Source organism: Cynocephalus volans, chromosome 1 (genome assembly GCF_027409185.1).
Source record: "Cynocephalus volans isolate mCynVol1 chromosome 1, mCynVol1.pri, whole genome shotgun sequence".
Lineage (NCBI taxonomy): Eukaryota > Metazoa > Chordata > Mammalia > Dermoptera > Cynocephalidae > Cynocephalus > Cynocephalus volans.
Genome location: NC_084460.1, coordinates 42,012,847 through 42,040,733, shown reverse-complemented (window position 1 = coordinate 42,040,733; position 27,887 = coordinate 42,012,847). Strand labels below are relative to the sequence as shown.

At 43.3% G+C, this 27,887-nt stretch overlaps 1 protein-coding gene across 1 annotated transcript in view; it reads right to left on the bottom strand.

The window, feature by feature from the left end:
• Positions 1 to 19,570, bottom strand: part of EYA2 (EYA transcriptional coactivator and phosphatase 2) — a 272,105-nt gene extending 252,535 nt beyond the window's left edge. Inside the window, exon 1 of the mRNA XM_063076219.1 lies at positions 19,511 to 19,570. The gene's annotated coding sequence lies outside the window, so the exon portion shown is untranslated. The remainder of the gene's footprint in view (positions 1 to 19,510) is intronic.
• Between the last annotated feature and the right edge of the window lie 8,317 nt (positions 19,571 to 27,887).

Genomic DNA, 27,887 nt, shown 5'->3' with positions numbered 1-27,887 from the left:
GTGACAAACTGAAGAGGACATGCTCTGACTAGAGAGAGTGGCTGTGACTGAGATCCTTAACTGTCACCATGCAGGAAGGCAGACCTCATTTGGCAGATCTCCCGATGGTCCAAGAGAAGCCAGAAATCTGGGTTTTTATATGGAGTCTCCTGATTTTTAAATGCTGGCAACTCATTCAAATTAAAACACACTCAGGCCAAAGAAAGCATGTCTGTGGGGTAGAGGTGGCCGCAGGCTGCCCATTTGTGACCTTTGACAAAGGAAGAAAAAAACGGGCCTGACATCAAGAGATCTGGGTATAATCAAGGCTCTCAGACCAATTTACATGTGGGGCCCCTCCTTGGCCTGTCTGAGCCTCAGTTTTCCCATCTGTAAAATGACAGGGTTGGCCTAGATCATATCTATGCTCTGCCATCCAGGCCTGTCCAAAAAGCACTATGTGGAAAGAACAACGTATCCAGGCCACGAAAGTGGGGCATAATTTGACACTGTTTCAAAAACTGGTAATTCAATGAGAAATGTTTCTCTTCCCTGGCTGAGGTTTTTGGAGGCAGTGGGCGTGTTTTTAAAAAAACACAACACACCAAGTCAGGAATTTCATCAGGAAAAACATGGCAGCCCCGAATGGGCTCACATCTGGGGATTTGCTTGTTGAGAGTACATGCCGTTCTGCCATCTACAAATGACAGCTCAAGGCAGGCGACGCTGTGTGGCTGATGTAGGCTCCTCTGGGAGCCCCGAGAGCAGAAACTGGCTGAGACCTGCCTCCTGGTGAGCAGAGCACAAACACAGATAGAGGCCTCCGATCTCCAGCATGAGAAAAGAGGAGCAGAACAGAAAGGGCCAAACCACAAAGCTCTCAAACATGATGCGCTCCACAGCCCCTGTCCCCACCCCAGCCTCAAAGGTAAGCCAGACTCTGTCTAAAATTAAACCCAACTTTCTAATCCCCTCCCTCTCAAACAATGTTGGAACCAGCCCAAATGCCCATCATCAGAGGAGTGGATATGGAAAATGTGGTACATCTACACAATGGAATACTACTCAGCTATACAAACGAATGAAATACTGCCATTTGCAACAACATGGATGGACCTTGAGAGAATTATATTAAGTGAAACAAGTCAGGCACAGAAAGAGAAATACCACATGTTCTCACTTATTGGTGGGAGCTAAAAATTAATATATAAATTCACACACACACACACACACACACACACACACACACACACACACACACACAAACCGGGGTGGGGGGGAGAAGATATAACAACCACAATTACTTGAAGTTGATACGACAAGCAAACAGGAAGGACATTGTTGGGGGGGAGGGGGGAGGGAGAAGGGAGGGAGGTTTTGGTGATGGGGAGCAATAATCAGCCACAATGTATATCGACAAAATAAAATTAAAAAAATAAATAAATAAAAATAATGGTCATGCTACCCGCCACTTGCCGACTGTGGACGATGGGCCTGGCACAGGACCAAGCACCTTATGTGCATTTTCTCATTTAATCCAAGAGGAACTGTTATGACTCACTCTCCATGGATGAGGAAACTGAGGCTCAGGCAGGTGAAGCCACGAAGGGATGGAATCTGGATTTAAACCTATGTCCACACAAAACTCAAAGCCTTCTACACTACTGACCACTAATTCTTTTAAGTGGGAGCGCTACTATGGAGTGTTAATCTTCGTGAGGTTAATCCAACTAATTTCCCAGGGATGGATCCACTGAGCGGCACTGGCATGTGCCTGGAGTTAACCACTGGACAGCCCTTGATGAACAAGGGAGAGGGTCTTGGTTCTGCGGTGGGCTCCTTTGTAGACTTTCTCTGGCCCCATTTCCTCAAAACAAAGAGAAGTAGGACTGAGAGAGCCAGGAAAATGTGGAGGGACAGCAGAGCAACAAAGGGCCGGGAGCCCTGACCTGGCCGTGTACCGTCTTAACATGCTATTTTACCTCCTTGAATCTCAGTCTCATCTCCTCTAAAACAGACATAATAAAAAAACTCCCCAGTGAGGACAGAAGGAGATGGCAGTGCATGAAGGAGACGGCAGTGCATGCAAGCACCTGGCTCAAGGCCGGGTCCCTATGATGTGCTCCTACCTTCCTTCTCAACCTGCTCGTCCCATCTCAGGAAATGGCAGCTCCATCCTCCCAGACACATAGGTCAGAAACCTTGGCATTGCCTCGAACTCTTCTTTTTAGATGCCTTCCCAGAGCCCATCCCTCAGCAAATCCTACTGGCTCTGCCTTCAAAATATGTCCAGAATCCAACTACTTCTCACCGATCCTGCTGCTATCAACCTGGTCCACGTCACCATCACCTCCTTGCCTGGACAATCTCCTGAAGGGTTTCCCTGCCCCACCCTTTGCCCCCTGCCGTCTGTTTTCACAGCAGCCAGAGGGGTTCTGCTAAGCCTAAGTCAGTCCCTGTCCCTCCTCTGCTGAGAGCACTCCAGTGGCTCCCACATCACTCAGTAGAAGCCAAAAATCCGACCATGGCCTCAAATGCCCTACATCCTTATCCGTCCCTGGCTCCTTCTCTGGCCACATCTCCTGCCCCTCTCCCCTCACTCAACTTCAGCTACAACACACTCCTGGCTATTGCTGGACACACCAGGCTCAACCCCACTCAGAGATTTTGTGTGTGCTTTTCTGCCAGACGGTTCACAGTGAGGCCTTCCCTGCCAGTGCTGTACCGGAGCCTGTACCAGCCCCCAAGAAACAAATTCTTCCATTTACATGAATTTTGTGTTAACCCACTGGTCGCTTGAAATCAGCCACGGTGGGAGTGTTTATAACAGGGTAAATAGCAAAATCTACAAATCAGGGCCTTTTTATTTCCAGAGAGCCAGTCACCAGCATGCCATTGTAGCGGCCACCCTATTTTAAATTAAAATTAAATTAAATTTTTAAAAAACTGCTTTTCCCTGCTCTACCCCAACACTCCCTATCTCCTCCCCCCACTTTGTTTTTCTCTGCAGCACTTAACACTGTCTGTCACACTATATATATTTGCTTGTGTTCTTCCTTCTACCAAAAACAGAAGCTCCACGAGGGCAAGTACTTTGTCGCTTTTGCTCACAACTGTTTGCTGAGTGTCTGGAACAGTGGCTCCCTCATAGTAGGTGTTCAACAAATATGTGTTAAACAGATGAATGGCAGCTATTATAGTTATTATGGGAAACCTAAGCATGGGTGGTATTTCAGATGCTTGACAAGATTCGTAACCCCGGTGAAAGTCCCCCCAACCCCCCCCAAAACTGCCACATCGTACACAGAACTAGCTTAGGGGAAGATGATTTTCCACCCTGGACATTCATGCCCTTGAGTTTCCATAGTAGACCATGGTTATGAGCTGCAAAGAGGCAGTAGGCAACATTCTCAACCAGTCTTGGGAAAATTTCACTCTTTGAGCCGCAGCTCACAGAGCCAGAGCTGGAGGACACATCCAGAGGTCCCTTGGTCCCTCGGTCCACTCTCCAACAAGCTTCGATCACTGTCCATGCTCCATCGTCAATCCTTATATTTGCAAAAATTTTGAAAGTAGCATCTACCATGGCCTCTCTCAACTAAAAGTTAAGACATCCTCCAAAGACTTTTTAAAGTGTCTTAACCTCTCGTCTAAAGCCGAAATCCTTCTACAAATCTTAGACAGGCAGTCATAAATGGCCTCAATGGTTGGCAAGTTCACCTAGGATTATACCAAAAGCAGCCAACTCCTGTCCTCTACTGCCAATGCCAAGCCTGCCGGGGCGTGATACAGAACAAAGACAGCTTTCCTCACTTAGGGCAACTCTTGCTACCACACTGGGAGGGGATGCCTAGAGTACAGAGAACTCTGTACTTCTAAATGGCAGATGGTCCATATGTGGACCATTTTGGACCACTTTGGCAGATGGTCTAAATGCCATCCCATATGGCACAGGTCAGCCCTGCGCAACAAAGAATTCTGAAACCACAGTGTTAATAGTGCCAAGGTTCAGAGACCTTAACTTACATAAAGACAGATGCTTTCTCTCATTTTGTTAATACTAATGACCAACTTGCTTTACACTTCATTTTCTCACTTTTGATGAGACCAGGATATAGGAAAGATTTCTTTTCCCTCTTAAATCTACTGTAGGACAGCCAGCAGCACCATCCCAATGATAAATGGTAACTGACCCTGAGTCTCAGTGGCAGAGGGACAATAAGGAGAGGTGGAGACTGGGGTGAACTCATCCACCTGAAAAAGACAGCCATTTCCTGGCCCCAGTCAATTGAAGTCATGTGGAAATGTGGGCACAGTGTTGAAAGATCTTGTGATATTTTAATGGAAGCCATAAATCTGCATTTTGGGGTAAAATATCCAGATTTTCAAATGTTGGCTCCATTTCCTTTTTTAAATGCTCTGCAGACAGAACAAAAAGCATCTTTGCTGCCAGTTTGCAACATCTATGTTGCATCAGGTGGTATTGCAGTGCCCTGAGATGGGACATGAAAATGTCCAATGGAGGTAGTAATGGGGGCAAAGCTTGGAGGAGGAAAGGAAACACAGGCTGATCATCAGGCCCAGGAATGTAGGCACAGCCTGGGTCACCCTCCTACTCCTGGTGATACTAAGTCATTTCAAACTTTTTGTGTGTGCATCTCCGTGCTGCGCTGAAGTGCCCCAAATATTGAGTGCTCATTTTGTATAAAACACCATGAAAAGGAATGACCCAGCCCTGCACATCCTTATTTGAAATAAAAAATAATCCTTCAGGCCTATGGGAAAGAGCACACGAGGGGCAGAAGAGTAGCATCTCTTAAAAGTACCAACCTACCAGGAGTGTAGGAGGAGTAAAGGAGATAAGGTACATGGAAAGCATGGCACAGTGCCCGGAGAAAGTACGTTTCATATGCAGCACTGCAGCCCAGAAGGAGAGGGGTGGAGAAGGCGTATCTACAGGCGCATTATAATGCACTTTTTGCGGAGAGCCACATGGAACCAGTCCACCCCTCTCTTCCAGCAAATGTTGCTGACTTCAGTCTGGGAATCTACCTTTCTCCCACTCCACCCCCACTTCTAGAGGTGGCACACTAGAGAACCCTCCTGAACAGAGACTGACTCAGAGAGGGACACGCGACCTACCTACATTTGAGCTCTTGAACAAACCGTACCTGAAACCAGAACTCCAAAGATCTTTTCATTTCCCAAGTCAATAAATTTCCTTTTTTCTTAAACCAACCCAGAAGTAAAGTTTTCTGTCACTTACATCCAGAACCATGTCGACAGCTATGGGGCCCCTTGGCCGGGTATTTGCTTAACCCCAGCTTTGGGGGTGAGGAGACAGATGATGATTTCAGCGTTGTCAGGCTGGGCATCCCAGGGCTTTAAAAGCTCCGAGAGCTTTCCTTACCATTCCACCCCCACCCCACCTGATTGCTCAACTTCCCAATCTCCTGTGTGGAACCCTTCAAAGGCCCCCTTTTCACCTAGTATGTCTGTAGCCATTGGAAACTATCACCCCAGTCCTTATAAAGTGAACATGAGAAGTTCTTTGCCATTCTAAACAGTGGCTGACAATCATTTATGAAACCTGCAAACATTTCACCACTCTTAAATCAACCCCAGATGACATAAAAATAATCATCATGAAACTAATGAAAACCCGAAGGAGGATGGATCTGGACCATCTCACCATTACCCATGACGAGCGGCGATCAGGGAAAAGTCCTGAGAAAGACATAAAAATGAAGCAAACTGATTGCTGCTTGGAAGAAGTCTTGGCCCCATCCCCATGAGATTCGAGTCCTCTTTTTTCCTGGAAACAATTTTTAGCATCTCTTGGCATCCTTTCTGGTCAGGAATTGGTAAAAAAGAAAAAGAAAAGAGAGGACTAGAGAGACAGTAAAAGAAAGAGGGAAAGAAAGATAGACAGAGAAAGAGAAATAGAGAGAGAGAGAGAGAGCAAGAGAGAGGGAGAGAGAGAGGCGCACACTTAATGCCTTTTCACTGAAATTACATTCCCAGGATCTGTGGTGCTGTTTGGGAGACGGGTCACAAATTGTGAGCCCGTAGTTCATTCTGTGGTTCCTTGTGATGATTTAAAAATCAGGACCTTCTCAGAAAAATCCAGATTTCAATATCTTTTGAAAAATCCAAACACCTGGTAAGATGCAGACTGTTCCTGAACGCCCGAGTGGAGCCTTCCCTAGTTACCACACCCATTTCCTTGACCGTTACCCGTCTGGCCTCTCTGAGTATCTGAGTTTGCAATCACTGATCTCAGATTTAGGCTCTGTGCATTTTTAAAAATCATTTTAAAATTACAATAAATTTGACTTTGGATATGGCTGGTTGAAACAGACTGGCAGCCGGATTCTGAGCAAGGTGCCGCCACACCCGGCCCCTCCACCGTGACTTCATCTCCCCCTGCCCTTCTTCTTGCTGTCGGGCCCCACCACACTGGCCTCCAGGGCTTGTGCACTTGCAGCCTCTTCTCTCTAGAATGTTCTCCTTCACTCCTTCAGCGCTGTTCTCAGTGAGGTCTCCCACCCCTGGCACTTTCTATCCATCTCCTCTAGATTTCTTTTCCCACAGACTTGTCACCATCTGACATTCTGTGTCCGTTACCTATTTATGTGTTTCTTTCCTGTCTCTCCCACTTAATTGCTGTTCCATGAGGGAGTAGATTTTGGTAGTTTTTGTACTTGACTACATTCCCCATGTTCAGAGTAGGACCTGGTACACAGCTGGTGCTCAATACATATTTTTGAGTGAATGAATGAATGAACGAGTGTGATTTCCATATTCAAGAGGAACCCAGAAAGTCTGCTCCCTAGTTATTAAAAACTAGGAAATGCTTCTGGAGAAAAACACGTTTTCTACAACAGAGGAAAGGGAAAAATAAATAACAACAAAAATCCTGAAATTACAGCTGATTGTTGGAGTTTGCATAGATAGTCCCCTCCAGGGTCATGCTGGTTTTTCTGAGTGTTCCTTCCTCTCCGCCTCTGATCCACATGCCAGCTGAGGTCCTGACTCTTCCTGAGACTGGGCCAGAGGTCTCCACACTGCCACAGACTGGCCATGTAACCTCAGTTTCCTCGGCTGTACAGATTCAAATCCCTGATGGCTCTGACTTCTAGGCTTCCTGCTGAAAACTTGGCCTGGAAACTGCTCATGTGGGGACAAGGACAGCCAGTCTCTTTGAATCAGTCTGAAGTCAAAGGTTATGGAAAATAAACCTGAGCTATTTTCCAGGTTGAGCCTCACATCTTGGGCACTTTTCCCTTCTCTCCCACTCCAAGGTGTACCACGCTGTGTTTGTGCCCTATGAGAAGGTGTGCTTTCTTTCTATACTTAATTCTTCCTCAACAGGTAATAAATAGCTTTTAACAATCACTGTGTATAGCAGGTGCTCTATGATGCACACAGTTAACTCCTATGAAGTAGGTTCCCTTACCCTCACTTGGTAAATAAGGAAACTGAGGCTGGGAGAGGTTAAGTACATCTAAGGTCACAGGGATAGTAAGTGGTAGACTCTGGATTTGAGCCTGGACAGACTGACTCTTAACTCCTGCACTATGCTGCACCTAAAGCTAATAGAATACACAAATTCATCATTGAAAAAAATGGAAAAATTGTAACTAAGACTTAACACTCCCTTTGGTTCCTTCTCATGCCTGTTCTTAATAATTCATTGTGCAGTTAAGTGAGGGTCAATAAGAAAGTGAGTTTAATTCCTCCTGTGGTGGTTAAAGAGGCAGGGCAGTGCAGCGGTTATAAAGACAACCTCCAGAACCATACTCTTGTCTGGCTCTACCTCTTAACTTGCTGTGTGACCTTGAACAAGTCACTTAACCTCTCTGTGCCTTACTTCCTCATCTAAAAAGGGAAAATAGTAATAGTACTTCCTTCACGAAACTGTTGTGAGGAATGATTGAGTGAATGCCTATAATCTTTCTGAACAGATTCTGGTGTAGAGTTAGCACTTAGAGACTGTTTTTATCAACATTATATTCATCCAAAGGTTAGCTGTTCTTCTTTCAAAGATATGAGACACACACTAAATGTGCCCAGACACTACCGTACGCAGAGATGACTTTACTGACATCCTTGAGAGACCTTGTTTCTTTCACTTCATTCCCCTGAAAACAAAATGCAGAATTACAATTCTAGTTAGTAAAAGGTTCTGGTTTTTCGGGGGGAATTTGTTGTAAGCAGCTTGCAGGGACAAGTTTTAGAAGTAATACCTTTTATTTTAAATAAATAGATCACAGGGAAAACTTCCCACCGTGAGATTCGTGTTTCTCAAACTTCATCATGAATCTGTCATACCTGTGTGCCGCTTTTGCTATCAATCACTTGATGGACTGGAGTTTTAAACTGTTCTTGTCTTAAGCAGTAAAAATTTGTAAAACCATTTGTTCTAAATGCTTGTTATATCTTTTCCAAATGCTTAATAAAATAAAGACAGAACGCTAATAAAAAAATGTTCATGCATGTTTTAAGTTAATGTGGAAAGGGCATATACCTCATTAAAACGAAGACTGCCCTTCAGAGACTGATCGATTCTTCCAGAATGTCTAAAATCCCAGGCCTGTAGCTACCTGAAGAATCGTATTCCCAGGGGCAAGTACCTTTCACTTTCACCCCTTTCACTGAGTACTTCTGGGGGCAGGCCCATACTCCATAATCCCCTAAGAATGCCGCCATCTTTGTATCTAAGTTGTATAACAAATCTGCCATAGAAGGCATCCGCCCCACCAACTGGTGAGGAGATTGGGGCTCAGAGGCTCATGTGACCTGCCCAAAGTCACAGCAGGTCAATGATGGAGTAGGGAGGCCAGGCCTGGTCTGAGCAGGACATCACCTTGTCCTGGCTGGCAAGAAATGGCAGAGGTTCTTAAAGGATTTGACCGAGAGAACGACTTCACAACCCACTTTTCCCTTTGCTGTTCAAGAAAAAAAATCCACTGGTTCTCAGTGGAAAGGGGGGCAAAAGGCTTCCACGACTCCAGCTCATCGAGGATGAAGGATACTGTTGAAACATCAGAACAGACCGCAAATAACCAGTTGGTCAGAGTGAAGTCTCTCGAGTCCACTGTGATTGTTGGTGTGCTCGGTCTAGGAGGTCTCAGGTCATGTGGTGGAACAGCCCGTGATTTGGGCCAGACAAATCTGGAATTGTCATTGGGCAATCACTTGACCTGTCCAAGTCTCAGTTTGTCCATTTGTTAAGTGGACACACCTATATCATGATATTTTTTAAAATGTTTAGAAAGGATTAAATGAGCTTTGTAAAATTACCTGGTACATAATAACTCCTGCGAGAGATGTTAAAAATTTACTTCTTTCTCGCTTCAATTCCCCTCCCTGAATATTAAGACTATTTTGATTTATAACTCATGGCGGCGTACCTGTATACTTTAATTCTTCAAAGTCCCAGAAGTCTGGAGAAGTTTCACTCATTAAATAATAGCAGAAGGTTAAAACATCCATAATGATAGCTAACTCTTACATACTCCCACCACAACCCTATGTAATGGGTATATTACCTGCGTTTTGTGAATAGGGAAACTGAGTCAGAGCTAGGATGTGAACCCAGGAAGGTGGGCTCCTGAGTCTGGGTTCTCAATGATACACTTCACCATCTGCAAAATCTGGTGAAGCATACAATTTAGACTAGGTTAGCTCACTGAGTGTATCAGATCGGGATCATTCTGAGTGGGTACCACGCAAAGCTGGGGTTGGGAGGGAGGCAGGCATCTTTGGCAGGATCAGGTAGCAGTAGAAAAATGAGATATCTTTTGTTTTTCTTTTTCAATTTATTAAGGCTTGTTGAGGGGAGTAAGAACCTCATTTTTTTCTTCCCGTGACTTCCCTTTTACTTTAATGGGGAAACGTACATTTCAAAGACTGCTCAATAGCTGCGTTGAAGTCTCAAGTTCAATCACAATGTCCCCATTGTGGCTGGGGGACTCCCTGGCCTTTAAGCTTGGGTTATAAAAATTTGGTCTGAGCCCAAAGTCTGGCTTTAATAGAATATTTTAATTTCGTTTAATGAATATTATTTTAAATCTGTTTGGCAGTTTTAAAATGTGTTCTTTTATTTTTAAATTAAAATTTACTGATATTCAGTACTTTCTTGAGGGTGGAAGTGCAGCATGGAGTGGGGGTGATAATAATACAAGCTACCATTTATTGAGTGCTTACTATGTGCCAAACACCCTGCTATGCGCTTTATGTATGCCACTTTTTTTAAGCCTCACAACTGCCCCATGAACAGCAATTGTTGCCTCCACCATCTGGGAAGTTGGGAGGATCAGATGGCGAAGTCAGTGAGTGGTGGACTGCTTAAGGTTCAGACCAGATCTGTCTGGTCCACTGCCCTCCACTCTCTCGATACTTTAAAAGGACTCAACTGACCAACAGCTTAAAGATCCATCATTGGCCCAGTGTGCAATTCTCTATATTATCAATAGCTAGTTTACTGAGCATTCAGTGTGGATAGTCACCGCAGCAAAGCTAAGTGTTTTACATACATTGCCTCATCTAAATTCTCACAATGGCCCCATGAAGCACTTATCCTTACTATTACCATTATCATCATCCCCATTTTATAGAGGGAGAAACTGAGACCCAAAGAGCCTAAGTAATTTGCCTTGGGCCATGCAGCTTGTAATTAACAACAACAACAACAACAACAACAACAACAACAACAGTAGCTGAACTGGTATAATTCATACTGTTTGTCAGGCACAGTTCCAAACACTTTATATTTACTTATTCAATCTCCACAATAACTCTCTGAAGAAGGCACACTATTATCCACCCTGTTTTACAGATGAAGAAACCGAGGCACAGAAACTTGCCCAAAGTTAAACAGTTGGTTAATACTGAGCGGGGATTTCAATCCAAGCAGCCTTGCTCCCGGGTCCATGATCTTAACCTTTAGGCTGTAAGTCAGCGCCAAGACTTAAGTTCAGAAAATCTGACTCTTCAAATCCTACCCATTCCATACCCCTTCTTCAGGGAAGCAGAGGACTGCCATACGTCTGAGTGGGCCAGGGACACTGGTATGTCTCTTGATGCCTGATGCAGTTTTAGGCACTGCTTTATGGAGTCAGGCGTGGCTCCTTTGAGTGAGGGTCTGCAGAGCTGGATCTTTTCCTCCACCCTGCTGCTTGAACATTGCAAAGCTCAAGATGTCACATCAACACCGTGTGTACCCTCACCGATCATCAGGAAAGAAGAGGCAGTGGGATACTGATTAAAACACATTGGGATCCTACCATCAGAGGTACTGGATTCAGTCCTTCCTCTGGATCTACAGTAATTAGCCCAGAGCACAGCCAAATAAGTATTGATAAGCAAATGCTTGAAAGAATGAAGGCATTTGTAATTTTCCCCATCACTGTGCAATGCACCAGGCACATAGGAGATAACTGATAAATCATAAGTCATTGAAATGGTACATGAAACATCCCAAGCACATACTCTTTCCTGTCAACAATGGGTGTTTTCATATTGCAATAGCTCAGGAGCCAGCACACTTTTTCTGTAAGGGTCCAGACTGCAAAATTCTTAGGCTTTGTGGACCTTATGGTCTCTGTAGTAACTATTCAACTCTGCTGTTGCAGCACAGAAGCAGCCAGAGGCAACGGCTTAGGCCAGTGAATTGCAGTGATGCAGCCACAATTTCAATAAGTTCCAACCCTAAATGTTCGTTAATTTCTCCAAGAACAGGCTCAAAATTCCTTGAGAATCAGCTGATGATGTTAGTTACTTTCTGAATACAACTTTTGTACCTGATTATCGGTCAATATCCATAAAGTAACACAGTGAAAATGAAGTTAATATCCTGCTCTCCAGGGCAGGCCTGTAGAGGAAGAGTAGTTATTACACTGGGGAGCAGGCTGGATATCCTAGCGGTTAGGAATCAAAACTGGGTTTAACCCTGGCTCTGACACAAGCCATGTGACCTTAGACATATTACTCCACTTCCCTGAGACTCAATTTCAACATCTGTGAAACAGGGGTAATAATAACAGTACATTCCACCTACCACTATTCAGAGACAAAACATATAAAGTTATTTCCTTAGCACAGTGCCTGGCACATAATAAGTGTTCAATAAATATGCACAACTTGTTATTCCTAAACAAATCTTACCACTCTGATGTTTTCTTAAAAACAAAAAGCCCAAAACCTAATGCACTAAAAATAAGCACAAAGAAACGATAGCAAGGCTGCAGGAAAAGACAAAATTTCTAAAATCAGGTTCCTAATGAAACTCTGGGGGCCCCAAGGTGTCAGAAAATTCTCCACTTTAGGTCAAAATGCTAGCAATCCCCCCTAACTCTCTGCCCCTTCACCCAAAGAGCCTTATTTTATGCTCTTGGTCACTTTGTCTTTCTTGTGGGTGCCTGAGCAATGCTGAGACATTCTGAGCGCTTCAGATATTTGCTGAGTTTAAGACATTCTTTCTCTACTCACAACCCCCTTCCCTCCACACCCCAACCATTAACTCCTCCAGGGAGTACGGTCTATTTAGCAAGAGGAGAGCACCAGAGAGCTCCGGCCCATCGCAGACCGGAGGTGAGTAATCATCTCGGCTCCATTCTTTTTTCACGGCTGGATGGGGCCCAAACTCTGTTGACAACACAGGCACAAGTCACAACTTGTTATGCCACGTGACACCATCCGAGCAGTGAGTCTTGGCTTCCCTCTACTGTACCAGTTACACAAAAGGCCAGAGGTGCCTGATACTCCCTTGGGTTCTTTCCCCTCCACCCCTTTCCCAACCAAGAAGGGCATTCAGACCTTTGCTGGAGAGACAAATGTTTCTAGAACACCCTGAAACAAAAGTACTGATATGTGCCAATAACACACACCCATAAAAGTAAATAACTTCTTTGCGTTGACACCCTCTGTCTCTCCAAAGAGGAGCTTTTCTCCCTATATGGAATTTCCATCAGCACCTGGTTTTGTACCAAACCTGGGCTCAGTGGACACTCTCTCCATCTCTCTGTATTTCGGGAAGCTGCCAATCATTGAAGTTCTAAATGCCTGTGCTTATAACTTGCACCCCCAATGCTAAAAAATCCCAATAGGAACCAAAAGTTGTTTTGGAAACTACTGATACCTTAACCATAAAGTGACCATAGGAAAGGAATGGAAGGTGAAGAAATTGACCAGAAGGAACGCAAAACATTTTTGACCTCTGCCTTCCGCATATCCAAGCACCAGGTAGGAAACATCTGTTTTGGAGCAAGGGATGTCCCCAGAACCTGCTTTTTCTCCGGAACAGGGAGAGGGAGGGAGTGATCTGAAGTAAACCGGAATTCTAGCCCTCCTATCTCCCTTTACTACAAGATGTCTTCAACAGTCCTCAGAACCCAGATCAAATTGAGATCTTTCAACCGTGGGCTCAGAAACCTCCTCCTGTGTCTACTTCAACCAAACACGTCTAACAGGCAGGAATTCAGACTTGGCCGAGGTAATGAGAACTAGTGGTTTTCACCCTGTTTTGGTGACCTTCATAGGGCTTATTTATGCACTTCAAGCTCATGACCTAATACATGTTGGTTTGGCTTCTCTTCTTATAATAGCAGCCTGTAAAAAGCTTTTGAGAATTCCCCGTGTTTTCTCATTTTGGGTCAAGAAAATAAAATCGATATCTAAGTAACCTTAAAAAAAATGGCCTGCACAATCTAAAACTTTGGAATGATTCCATTAGGTCTAAGGATAGCACTTAAAACCTCAAAGATCATCAAAGTTAAGACCAACATTTGCCATTTTTAAGGTGAGATATTTGGTAACGGCGTATGTGAGAATTAGCTAACAGGGACTTTTTGACATAAGTCAAACAATGACATTTAAAACTCACGTTAAAGCAATTACGGTGAGGAATTTTTCCGTGTTTTTCCCATTTCTTAAACAGAAGTGTATATGTTTTCAACATAGTTTCTTGCTGTAATTTTCTTTTTTGGCAAACCCACATCTTACCATGAAACCCAAAGTATGCACGTTGCAGAAACAATAATGGTTGAAACAGACCCTGCTGTCTCTGGTATGATTTTTCTTTACAAAATTAAAATGTCTTTTGGCTAATACACTGTACATTTCAGTTATGAGAGACCATTCTTAAGAGATGAATAGGAAAGAAGGAGAATTGACAGATTTAGCTGATGTGAAACAAAGTAAGCTGCTACATTCATACAGTAGTCAGACCCTCCAGTTCCTCATTCTTTGGGGGAAAAATATGTTGATTTTATCATTTTTCCTTTAGTTACATTCACAGAGAGTTGACAATTCTCCTCTGAATGATTGCAAGTGGATATGCTCATATCTGTTACATCTGGGAATGCGCAGATGTTGAAAATCTAACTTTACTAGATATTCAAAAGGAAAATAAATGAAAAAAAGTCCAAAGCCATTGAAATCACACACATTTTCATGTTATTAACACAACACTATGGATACTAAAGGACAAAACAGTTTCTAACCTCTATTAAATACTTTGTTCATTTTTAAAGATGCTGAAATTGGCATTATCACACATCTCGGTTCTTGTTTAAATTTCTGCATGTATCTGAAAGCAGAGGCAGAGTTTTCAAGGAGCATGAGCAGGCACATCTGTGCACTAACTACTATCATCAGAAGGTGATGACAACACCTACAAAGCCCCCAGATCCTGCCAGGTTTTGTCCCAAAGATGCACCTCCCAGCTCCCGTTGCCCTGTAGCCTGCCTGTCCCAGATTCCAGCAACGAACAGCCTCCCTTAACGTTCAAAGTAGCAAAGATAAATCGTTCCAGTTACCTGACTCTCAGGACCACCTGTTCCAAATTATTCTTTGCTCTCCAAATATCTGTAACCTAACCTCCAAACAACACCCTCCTATAGTGATCCGGCACCTTCCGGTAAACTTGACTTAGGCTGTGCCTACCGTAACGTTTTAGGGCCTTTCCACTGCCGGTAAATTTATTGACTCTTTTTAGGAACTGAATTGCATAGTGTTAGTATGGAAGGAACAAATCAAATTAATCCTTGTAAATAAACAATCATTTTCCTTTACAGAACTATACCTAACCCGCTAAATGTCATGACTCACCAAGGTTCCTATTTGTGTTTTCTAAACACTTAATACAATTTTTCTTCCATTTAAAACAACAGCAAAAAAAAAAAAAAAAAAAAAAAAAAAAAAAAAAATCAGGGCAGGGTCAGAAAATAATTATGTTCAGAGCACTTAAAACCATTCAAATTCAGTGTCTCTCTCCAAGGGAAACAAGAATAGAAATATTCTCTGAGCAAGAATTTACATAGCACACGCATAAGGCATATTCTGTAGAGAACTGAAGGTCTCGATTTCATTTTCACTCATTCTGTGGCCTTACGTGAGTCACCTGACCTGTGACTCAGTTTCCCAGTTAACAAAGTTGGGATGATAATAATAATAATAATAATAATAATAATAATAATAATAATAATAATAATAATACTCAAAGGGCTGTGGTAAGAATCCACCTAAAAACACATGTGAAGAGTTGACTTCTGGTCTGATACACAAGTACTCAATAAATGGCAGCTATTTTCATCATTATTAGTAAATACAAGGATATGATTTACAAACAAGAGAAAGAGCAAAGGAATGCAATATAAGCAAAAAGGAAAAGGCAGCAAAAATAAATTTAAAAGCCTGTGGCTTCCTTTGTCCCTTTCCCCTAAATACACCCAGCAGGTACTTTCGTACCTTGAAACTGATTTTAAATCACATGCAATAAAGAAGAAGCTCCTGCTCCCTTAATTCATTTACAGCGAGACAAGTGGGCCTGCATCTCAGTCACTGTCACCGAGTCACTTCAAGAATTTGCCACCTGATGAAGGAGGGTTTATCCTCCTCGGATTAAAGAGGGTGTTTAGTCAAACACCATTAGGCCAGTTAAGATCTTCAAACAGTGAAAATGAAGCATTGTCTCCAGCGAATTCCTTGCTAATTGTTTTCCTATCAGAATCTTCTTGTTTTTGTGTGTTTGGGACTGTTTGAGCTGCCACAAATGATAGGGGGAAAGAAGTGGGCTGTCATGATATTGCGGGTAGAGATCAAGGAAGAGGGTTGGAAACGAGCAAGCAACTGTGTGTGTTTTCTCAACTCTGGTGTGAATTCTCTATAAAAAAGTTTCCTTTTGAGCAGAGTCCACCAACTCCTTTTTCAGAGCAGCTAGCTAGAAGAAAAAAATTCCCTTCCACCAACAAAGCCCAGTGTTGGCAACAGTCAGAAAGTGCAGCCTTGGGTGGTAACAGACTAACCAGTCCCTTCACCTCCACAAACCCCACAGAGAAGGAGAACCACGTAATTAGGCAAATCCCTCCTTTATCAAAAGTCTTTAGGGGAGAGAGTTCTCCTTTCCCCTAAAGAACTGATGTCAGGCCAGACAGCCTTGCTTTTTATCTTGTGACCAGGTGAGAAACAGGTAAGTTTTCACCCTGCCATGTGACACGAATCCCTCTCCCCCAGCCTTCCCACAAACCCACCACACACACACCTTAGGCCTGTGCACTCTGACTAGTACTGCTGCTTTTACTTCTCTGCCAAGCATCTTTTACGTGAAGGAGGCCTGCCCAGCAAAGGCAAAACCCTACCCCAGTTGCATGTCCCACCCAGCCTCTTAGAAAAGATAAAGAGTGTGGATATTTAGGAACAGGCATGTGTTCCTAAATATGACATCTCCACTCCCTTCATTTTCACCTGACAGCCATGGGCTCTCTCTCTGCCCAGAAAGGATCTGTCATGAGCTGCTGGGAACTCCACTTACTCACCATAACGGCCTGCGATTTTATTATACAAGGAGTTTATTGCTGGCCTAATTAGTTTCAAACTGGGCATTCCAGCTGAGGACACCTAAAAACCATCTGGTGGAAGGAGAGAGAACGAGTCTTCATTTTGAGCTGGTTACGGTTGGATTTCTGCATAACTCTGGTCTCTTGCGCCCCACACAAGTTATCTTTGGAAAAGTAACTGAAAAAATAAGGAAACGGTTTCTTCTTTGTGGGAAAGGAGTCATCTTGTCATGGAGGAACCAAAAATGTCTTAAAGTGGACGTGCTTGGACTCTGTATATTTTTTCACAAGCTGCTGGGGTCTCATAAGCCCGCTCAATCTAATTCAAAATGTATTTAACTACACCACAGAGCCTTTTTGCTGAGGGCTTTTCCATTCTCCCAACAGCAGCCAGCATTTTATCAATTTATCCGTCTGGAACAAGGCTTGCAATCTCTTACAGGCAATTTAAAGCAGAAGTATTACTGCATATTTGAAACAGTGTGTCTTGGGTGTTTTTGCCAAATGGTAATCCTATAACAAGTCAACAAATCATATCTCTTTATGATGTGTTTAACACAACACAAAAGTCATGAAAAGGAGATTCTAAAACTTAAGTGGTTAAATCATTTTTTTAAAAAAATTCCAAAGTACTGGGGTACACATCTTTTTATTGTATTTTATTTTACTTTATTTTATTTCCTTTAGTTATTTGATATTAGGGAAGTGATTTTTGAGTTTATAGAATATTCTTATGTGCTCAGTCACTACAGTAGGTGGGCTATTTCAACACGAAGGAAAAATGCCAATTCCTTTAAGATAAAATAATAACATTGTGAAGCTAAAGTTTCAAGAGAAGAACAGGGACATACAAACAGCTTTTTAAAGAAAAGGTTCAAGTCCTTTTGGATCTAGCCACGTTGGTCTTTTTACAATTGCAAACTTTAGAGTTTCCTCTGAAGACAAGGAGATTTTGAATACAAACATAATTTTATGCTTAGTCAAAAGCAAAATTCAAACCAGTATAATTTCTTATATAAATGATCTATTAACTTTCCCCAATCTGAGGATATCTAAATGCAAGGAAATATAAAGTATGAAGGGTTTAAGGCGATGAAGAAAGAAAAGTGGGGAAAAAAGGAACATTTCTTAAGTAAAATTGCCTGAAAGATTCTTTCACAAAGATTATTTTGAAAAGAGGGTCTCTCTCTCTATATATATGTATACATACATTTTTTTTTTTTTTTAAAACAGCCGCACAGAAGTACGTGCACGTTAGGCGGTAACCAGTGGGCCACAGGCTGGCAAAGTGGTTTCCTAGCCCAGGACCCATACTCTGGTCATAGAAAATTCACTCAAGCAAGAAAGGGCTCATGAAGTTAATAGATTCAGTTTGAAATACAATTGTCCGTTGGTTATGATTTCCTTTGGAAGGGAACTCCCTAACTCAAACATAATTCAGCACTCAAATTCTTACATGATGTTTGTAAATCATTCTCCTCCCCTTGCCCTTGCTAACAGCTCCGATGTCCAGGCATTTCACCGCACCTCGTAATTAGAAGGTACCTCCACCAGGAGCGATGTATACCCCAAAGTTATATACATTTAAAAAAACAAAACAAAACAAAAAAACCCCCCAAAAACAAAAACCAAAGATGACTTAGCATTTCGGGGAAAGGGGGAAGAAAAGGAAGTGGTATCCATAAAAACATAGCATCAGTCTTGCTTTTTAGAAAGACTTCAGAACGCAGCAGGGTGCACGCTGTCAACTCAGCCACAGCTTGGGGGTAAGTAGGAACGTCGAGCGGCAAAAAGCGCTTCCATTGCGCGTTAAGGATTTTGCGATAGGACTATTTTTACCAGTCACCCCTTCCCAGTATTTCTTGAGCTTATAAACTACTTATTTGGGGGGCAGGAAATATATTTAAGGAGCTAGGGCCAGCACGGCCTTTTAAACAGACAGCATGGCTAAAACCAATTCCATACCCCACTTTCTCCCATGACGACAAAACCCTCGCCTCCGTCCTAAACACCCCTTTGATGTAAAGTTCTGTAAGTTTCAACTCCAACTTCAGCAGGCGCCAGAAGTGCCCGCTCCGGTCCAAAGCCCGAGAGCAGTGCTGGACCAGCGCGGGCCGAGCGCAAACGGACTTTTCAAAAGAAACGCAGCTGGAGAACGAAGGCTCAGCGGGCCTTTCCAGCCCCATCCCGGGGATTCCAGCGGTTTGCTCGCTCCTCGGTTACCCCATAAACACTGCCCGAAAGCATGAGTTTGTCTCCCGGATCCTGGCGCCTCTTCGGTGCGATTGGGGGAGAACCCCTCATCGCGAACCTCCGGGGCCAGAAATCGAACCAAACGGCGAGGACCCAGCCGCGTCTACACCGCCCGCGCGCCCTGCACTTGTCCCGCGCGCGGGAGTGCAAACTTCATGATCACTGCCCCCGAAGCGCACGGGGAAACTGAGGCCGGGAGCCTGGGAGGGACCTTTCCGAGAGGGGATCTGCCTACTGTCCCCACTGCCCTCGTGCCTGAGTGGCCCTGGGAGCCCCAGGCACCCGATCCGGCCCGTGCGCCCCCGAGCGCCCCGACAGCTGCGGCGGCCCGGCTGGGCGAGTGCCTGAGAGAAAAGCAAGTCGAGGGGGTCCTCGTCAACCCCCGCCCGGCGAATCCCAACGGGCGGCCTGGGGTGGGCGTCGCGGGCCGTACTCACCGCGCGCGATGGAGAGGGCGCCCCGGCGCGGTGCGGGCGGGCGCGGGTCCGATGCGGCCGGGCTGACTGCGGCGGGCACGTTGCTGCCTCTGCCGCCGCCGCTGCCTCCGCCTCCTGGGCTGCCGCGGCCGCTGACTGCGCTGGGAGGACCGGCCCCTTCCCCTCCCTCGGCCGGGCCCTCCCTCTGTCCCCGCCCGGGTCCCCGCGCCGCTGCGTGGGCGCGTGGGGGCGCCGAGGCGCGGCGCTGGGCTCCGCGGGCGCACACGGCCGGCGGCTGGACGCGGGGCGCGGGGCTCGGGCCGTGCCGCTGCCGCCGCGCTGCTCTCTGCGCCTGCAGCCCAGCCGAGCGCGCTCGCTCTCGCCGGTCCTGGAGAAGGCGAGGGCCCAGACTCCTCCCCACCCATCGACACCCCACACCTCCTCCCTCCCTGGGGCAGCACATCCTCCCTGAGAAAGGAAAGACTGTTTGGAAGGGTCCTCAACAATGACGCTAACATTCATTCATTCATTCATTCATTCATTCATTCATTCATTCATTCATCCACCTATTCATTCATTCACCATATACCGAGCACCTACTGTGCCAGGCACAGCTCCTGGAAGATTCAGCTAGAACAAGACAGACTAGTTTTCTGCCCTCCCGGAACTTACATTCACATGGAGAAACAGACCATACATAAACAACCAAGTAAAGAAGTGAGACAATTTCAGAAAGCTGTAATCACTATAGAGAAGAAAAAAATAATGCTGTTGGGTGTGTGTGTGGCGATAATCTTAGAGCAGTCAGAGAAGACTTCTCTGTGGAGGCGACATCTGAATTATGAGGAAGTGTCATTGGTGTTGATATCTAGGGGAGAAGGGTTCAGGGATATCCCCCTTTGTTTCACCCATTTTACAGTTAAGGAAACTGAGGTCCCGAGACCTTAACTGGCTTACCGAAAGTCAGTATTAAGCCCCAATTAAGGCACCCTTCTCATTTCATCTTCTCATAGCCACGCCTCTCAGTCTCCCGCACAATAAACTGTCTCAAATGGATTCTATGCAGCATTTCTCTCCCCCTCATGCACTCTCTAATGTTTATAAATTCCACTGTGGGACACCCAGGATGATTCCATCCAAAAACACTATCAACCAGTGTCATTTGCTAAACTCAATAAAATACGGAATGCCCAGGTAAATTTAAATTCCAGAGAAACAAAAAATAGATTGTACTATGTCTGTCCTATGCAATAGGTGGTACCTACTTATACTAACCATTTATTCCGTTTCCCTGAAATTCCTATTTGACTGGTGTTCTACCTTTTCATTTGCTAAATTTGGCAACCGTAAGCTCATCCAGTGTGCCCAGCTCTTCCTTATCTCATTAATCCCAAAGGTAGCTGCTGCTAGCATGCTACTTTACAAATGAGCAAATCCAAGCTCAAAGGAAGTAGAAAAGTGGCTGAGCCAGGAATGAAAGTCAGGTCTGGCTGGCTCCAAAGCCCTTGCTCTTGAGATGTAACACAGTCTTCAACTCCAGTTGCAAGGTTACTGGGAAGCTGATGAAGGTTAAGTTCCTAGGCTCCTCTCTGGCTTGGGCCCCTTTCTAAGCCCTTGAGAGGGACCTAGAAATGTGTTCAGATGGTAATCTGTTCATCTAAAGTTTACAGGAGTCATTTGCTTTTAACATTTGGCTGCCATCAGTAAAAATTATTGTCTTTCTACTCTGATTCCCTCCCCACTTGCCCTTGAGTAGGGTGGTGTGGAGTGGCCACTGGCAGTTTGGGGATCCAGCTGAGGGAGAGTTGAGTTGGGAATTTTGTAATGTTTGTGGTATGTTTCAGCTTCTTAAAATCTGAATTTGCTGTAATTTCTTTTCTTAATTAAAAAAAATTGACTTTTGTTTCTAATTTTGGACTCATAATTGTGTATTCTTTTTCTTAAATAGGAGCCCCGAATTGTATATGTATCAGGCCCCACCATTCCTGGACCCACTTCTGGTCATACCTTACTCTATCCTCTATCTGCTCCCCAAACTTCAGACAGAAGCAAATGCATTCAGTAAACAGGGCTGCTCTCCCATGAGCTGGGTAAGCATTAGGCCTGCAGCTGCAGGTGTGAAGATGACTCCTCTCTGCTGTCTACAAGCAAAACACACGTATATGCTTGGCCTTGATATTCTCATCTCTAAAATGGAGGTAACAGTACTCACTTTGTATTATTGTGAAAACTCGCTGATATCATGCCCATAAAACACTTTCTAATATGACTGTAGCTGGCACTAGCGATTGCTCTACAAATATTATTACTGTACACGCAACTTTACTTCTCATAGCATCTTTGCAAAGAGCTCCAAGCCATTATTAATTGAGTGTCTTAATGCCTCCCAGAGGTGTTTAGTTTATCTTGGCCCATAAACCTTACTTTTTTTTTTTCCCCTAAAGGAATAGGCCGGAATACACTGGAATAGAAAATACCAAGTGAATTGCATCCAGTAAGAGTATATGTATTTATCAGGATGGGAAATGTGTTTCTTCTTGTGGACTAGGGGGGAAATGTTGAGCACTTATTAACTAATGGTACACTATGGAATGCAAAGGGTTAATCTATATCCTTCAAACGATTTTACTCCTTCACCAGAATCTGGCCCATTATCTCACAAATTGCAGCCAAACCCCAGTGCCCCCTGAGAGATAAGCAGGAGGCAGGTGCTTATTAATTTTATTTTTCCTTCTCTTAGGGCAATGGTTCTCAACTCAGGGTGCACATTAGAATCTCCAGGGGAGCTTTTAAAAATCCCCATGCTGAGGCCCCACCCCAGACCAATTAAACCAGACTCTCTGGGGATGGGACTGTGGCATCAGCATTTTTAAAATTTCCCCCCAGGTGATTCTAATGTACAGCAGAGTGTGAGAGTCCCATCTCTGGGAGAGTAAGGCCTTGACCAGAGTCACAGCAGGTGAGCAGAAGCTGAGGTAGGACTTAGGCCCCCAATTCTTATTTAAGACCACTGAAAATTCAGCCTGTGTAGGAGTGCACCCTTTCTGTCTCTTTCTTCCTTTGATTCCTCTTTGTTAAGTATTTGTCTTCATTTTATACTGGCTAGCAAAATAATCCCAAACAAAATCTGAAAGTGCTAAGCCATGAAGCAGATTCTTTGGGGTATAGACCACGGGAATATAAAAAACACATTTTTCCCTCCAGAGCCTTCCAAGTAAATGCTCTCTAAAGTCAGAAGACCACATTAACTTTGGAAACAACAAACTTAACATATCCAACATATATATACATATCCTACAAACACATGTGTATTTGCCATGCCAAATCATGCCTTATTTCTATACACATTCCTTTCCCACCTGCTAAGATCTCCTCTACAGAAAAAATACTTCATTTTTTAATGCATTTATTTAATGCTTGGTCCTTTCCAAAAAGGATTTGAGGCAGCATGCCAAAACATATATACGGCAGCAAAGAAAACAAGAAAAGCAGGTGATGGGAAAACATAGGAAAGAAAAGAATGGAAATTCAAGGATGAGGTTTGTACACAAAATTTGGGCTACAAGGTCCTGTACATTTGCCAGTAATGAATTAAGAATTAGATGCTGAGCATCCTGGCAGCCAACACAAAGAAGGAAATACGATCAATTATATCAGTGGCTTTAAAACTTTCTTTTGTTCAAAAGCAAGCATGTACAGAATCTCAGTATGGAAAAGGTGAGGGATCCCAGTCACAGCCTCATGCCTCACTCCTTTCTCCTGTGGGTGCTTGTAAAGGGTATTGAAGGCAGCCCCAAAGCTCTGCAGAGTCAGGACTAAAAACCATAAATTTCAAAATGCTTTATTGTGTTCATGATTCTCAATGCCTCTAAAATGAAACAAACCAAAGTACTTGGAGGAATCAGAGCTTTGCCTGATATTGATATAAGAGGGAAGTTTTCTCATGGGTCTTTATATAAAAGGCAATATGTGGTACAGTGTGTACACGGGGGTCAGTTGGGGCTTTTTGCAAACATATGAGATACAAAATATCCCTTCACCAGAAGAAGAAAAAGAAAAATCTCACATCCTCCCTAACCCAAGAAGACAAGTACAAGGGGCCTTCAAAAAGTTCATGGTAATATTTGTATTATCTTTTAATTACATTTTTCCATGAACTTTTTAGAGCACCCTCTTACCGGCATACTTCAAATATTTCTCTAATAAAAAAGTTTCCCCCCAAAATGACTTTGTTTTTAATACCCAGACTTCAGAAAAGGCACTTGTCTCACAATCATTGGATAAATATTTATAAAGAAAAATCGATATTTGTTCAGCATTTCTGTCAGAACAACATTCAGGAAAAGTAGCATTTCAACCACCATTGAGAGAAGTTCAGAGTCACATTTTGAAAAGTGCATTGAAAAGCAATGAAAGGGACATGTGCAATCAAATGTGGCTGTGTTTTAAGCATTTTACACCCTAACACACTAGTTAGATACTTATCTGAAGGTATTTGCTATGATTTGAATGTGTCCCCTCCAAGATTCAGGTGTTGAAACTTAATGGCCAGTGTAAAGGTATTAAGAGGTGGAGACTTTAAGAGGTGATTGGACTATGAGGGTTCCTCCCTATGAATGGGATATGAAAGAGGCTTGCTTGCCTTTCTGCCCTTCACCTTGGGAGGAGTCAGCCTCCTCCCTTCCGGAAGGTGAAGCGACAAGGTGCCATCTTGGAAGCAGAGAGCAGAAACTCACCAGACACCACACCTGCCGGTTCCTTGATCTTGGATTTCCCAGCCTCCAGACTGAGAAGTAAATTTGTAAAATACCCAGTCTCGGGTATTTTGTTACAGCAGAACAAACAGACTAAGAAGCATTTTAAGTGTTTAGTTCCATTTTAGAAAATTGTTTTGAGGCTTGCGTTGACACGTCATGCATTACAATTTTTCCTATTTAAAGTAATGGGAAATCAATACTTGGGTATATTTTCCAGCAGAGCATCAGAATTTCAGGATTGTCAATGTTCAGTGGGAGATGCTTATTCACCCACACAGAGAGGGACCTCCGAGACTCCCATACATGCTGTTCCCTCTGCCTGCAACCCCCCTGCCCCCCCCCCCACGGTCCCACGGATTCCACCCTCACTCCATTCACTTCTCTGCTCAAAAGTCTCTACCCCAGAGAGACCCTCCCTGACCACACTGTCTAAACGAGCATTCTCATCGTAGTCCTTCATTGTTCCCATGCAACTCGTGTTTAACTACACGACACTTTATTACATATTTACCTGTTATTGTTTGTCTCCCCCACTGTAATATCAGCTCCATGCAAGCAGGGACTTGGTTTTGTTCAAAGCTACATCACCAGGGTCTAGAACAGTGCCTGGTACATAGGTGGGCACTCAAAAAATGGTTGGTGAATGAATGGCAGATGCAAGTGAAAGGGTGTGGGTCTTGATACTGTGCCCACAAAGAGACCAGTCATGCTGCCCTTTCTCATTCCCTGTACCACCCTCTCTGAAATACATAAACAGGAATAAAAGTGTTTGGGAAGCTCATTCTTGCGTCGAATCAAAAAAAGAATCAAGGTAAGATCAAAGTGTTCTTCTCTTTTTCTTTTAAGCTCCCTCTATCTGTTCTTCAGCAGAGACCCTGGGGATGGAGAAGGGAGAGTAACCTGCCAGACTAAGTGCATTCTTCCCTTCAGGAACCAGCAGGAGACCACAAAGAAAGTGCCAAATGAGAGAAAGCTTTTGCTGTTGGCTGTAAATCCAACAATGGAGCAACAGCCTCCGTGTTTTGGTCATGACCAGCTTTCATATCAATTCCAAGAGAAGTGCTAATAGAGTTCCAGGCAGGTGCTCTCTGCCAGGCTGGGGCAGGCTGGCTTTCCAACATTATCCCCTAGAATTTCTACTGCTCACCTCCTTGCCATTTCCTTCAAAGACCTGTCACTTTTTGCTTTCTTTTTTCTCTGGAGAGAAAATGCAAATAGAACCACCAGATTTCTGGCTTCTTAATACATTTGACTTGTCTTTTTCACCTTGCTTTTAGCTGGATATAATATCTTTGCTGGTGAATGGAGCCAGCTGGTCCTCAGTATGTGTCAGGGGAAAGATCTTGGAAACAAGGACTGAGAGATATCAGAGCTCTCCAGAATCCAGCCAGCTATTGTTCTACATTCTAAAAGATTTTGTGGTCCTGAGGCTTTAGAAGTTCCTCAACATCAGAACTCTAGAGACCTTTTGAGAGTGGGACAGTTTTGAGAGTGCAAGGAGTACTATCAACAATGAAGCATAAACCAGGACTCTCTCCAGCAAAGGGGACCAGATGATGGCTTCCCTCACTAAGCAGGACAACTTAGACATGTCCTAAATACCAAAGATACGTGAAATTAAATCAAGTAATAACACAAGAGGCAATTGCAAACTTCCATGAATAGACCAGGGGCTGTGGGCAACCCTCTCTTGAAGTTATGAAATCATTGACATAACATGAGGGAGGGGTCAGGACATTTAATCCATATCTTGAACAAGACTCTGGTCAGTGCTCTGGCCCAAATCTCTGGTTGTTATGCAATCTTCACCATGCTGAAAAAGGGACTTCCAAAACTGAATGGGATGATATAATGGATTCTTACGTGGGTACTAAGAATACTTTACCAGTATGTCTGAAGTTCTGTATCTCTTGCTCTGTTGGTATCTCTAAAACATGTGCCATGGGCCTCTCTGGCAGTCTGGTTAAGTCTTACAATCTTTCCTCAGAATAATGCTTCTAAATGCACAAAAATACTTATAGTGTACACTTGGTGCTGGAAAACTGAATAATGATAGGGCAAAAATGAACATACATTCTTACCTCACGTTATATACAAAAATTAACCTCACATAGATCACAGACTTAAATGTAAAGCCTAAAACCATAAACCTTCTCGAAAAAAAAAAGTAAAAGAAAATCAGTGCAACCTTGGGGTAAGCAAGGTTTCTTAGAACACAAAAGCACAAACCATGAAAGAAAACATTGATAAATTGAACATCATCAAAATTTAAATCTTTCGTTCTTCAAAAGACAAAATTGAGAAAATAAAAGGCAATAGAAATTGAACATATATAATAGAAATTAATAGAATTTAATTTAACTTAATGTTAATAGAAATTGAACATATATGTCAGACAGATATAAAGAACATGTAAGGAATATATAACAGATATATGAAGAACTTTTATAACTCAATAGTAAGAAGACAGATAATTAAAAATCATGGGCAAAAATTTTGAACCAGAACTTCAAAAAAGAAGATATGAAATGGTCAATAGGCACATAAAGAGATGCTCAACATCATGAGTCATCAGGAAAAAGCAAATTAAACGATAATGAAATACCACTTCATATCTGTTCGATTGGCTAAAATTAAAAAGATTGACCAGACCAAGTGCTGACAAGGATGACAAGGATGTAGAGTAACTAGAACTCTCTTCTGCTGCTGGTGGGAATGTAAAATGGTGCAACCACTTGGGAAAACAGTTGGACAGTTTCTAAAGTTAAACATCTCCCCACCATCTGACCCAGCCATTTGACACCCAAGAGAAAGGAAAACACAAATCTGCACAAAGACTTGTATATGAATGTTAATAGTGAGTTTCTTTGTAATTGCCCCAAACTGGAAACAGCCTAAAAGTCCACCAACAGGTAAATACATAAACAAATCGTGGTATAGCCATGCAATGAATTACTGGTCAGCAATAAAAAAGAATGAACTATCGATACACACACAAGGATGAATGTCAAAATTACTACATTGAGCAAAAAAGCCAGACCTCTCCCCCACCACCCACAAAAAACACATAATGTATGGTTCCATTTATGTAAATTCTCAAAAATGCAAACTAATTTATAGTGACCGAAAGTCACTATAAATCAGTAGTCACCTGTGGATGAGAGAGGAGGGAAGGATGGATTCCAGAGGGGCACAGAGAAACTGTTGGGATGATGGAAAGTCCAGTGTAATGACTGTGGTGATGGTTTCATGGTGTACATGTATGTCAGAAATGAATAAAAACTTAACACTTCAAATATTTCCAGTTTATTGTACTTCAATTATACGATCAACAAAAATATTAAAACGTTGTGATATGGCCATGAGTTTATTAATGCATTAAATAAAAGGATCTAGCAGCAGCCCTATTAACTTCCACAATTTTGAAGTAATGCTGAGTATAAAAGGTATTTTGAGACATTTGCAACCATCATAATGTGATACGAAAATATTTATGATTTCTATTGGTGACAGAGTCATAGGTCCCGCTAATGCTTACTGTGGTTTATTGTCTACATTCATATTTGAAGGGAATGCTAAATTTTACTTAGAGGTTGGTGAAAAAAAGATACTTTTTCCCATCAAAGTTCACAGACTCCCTG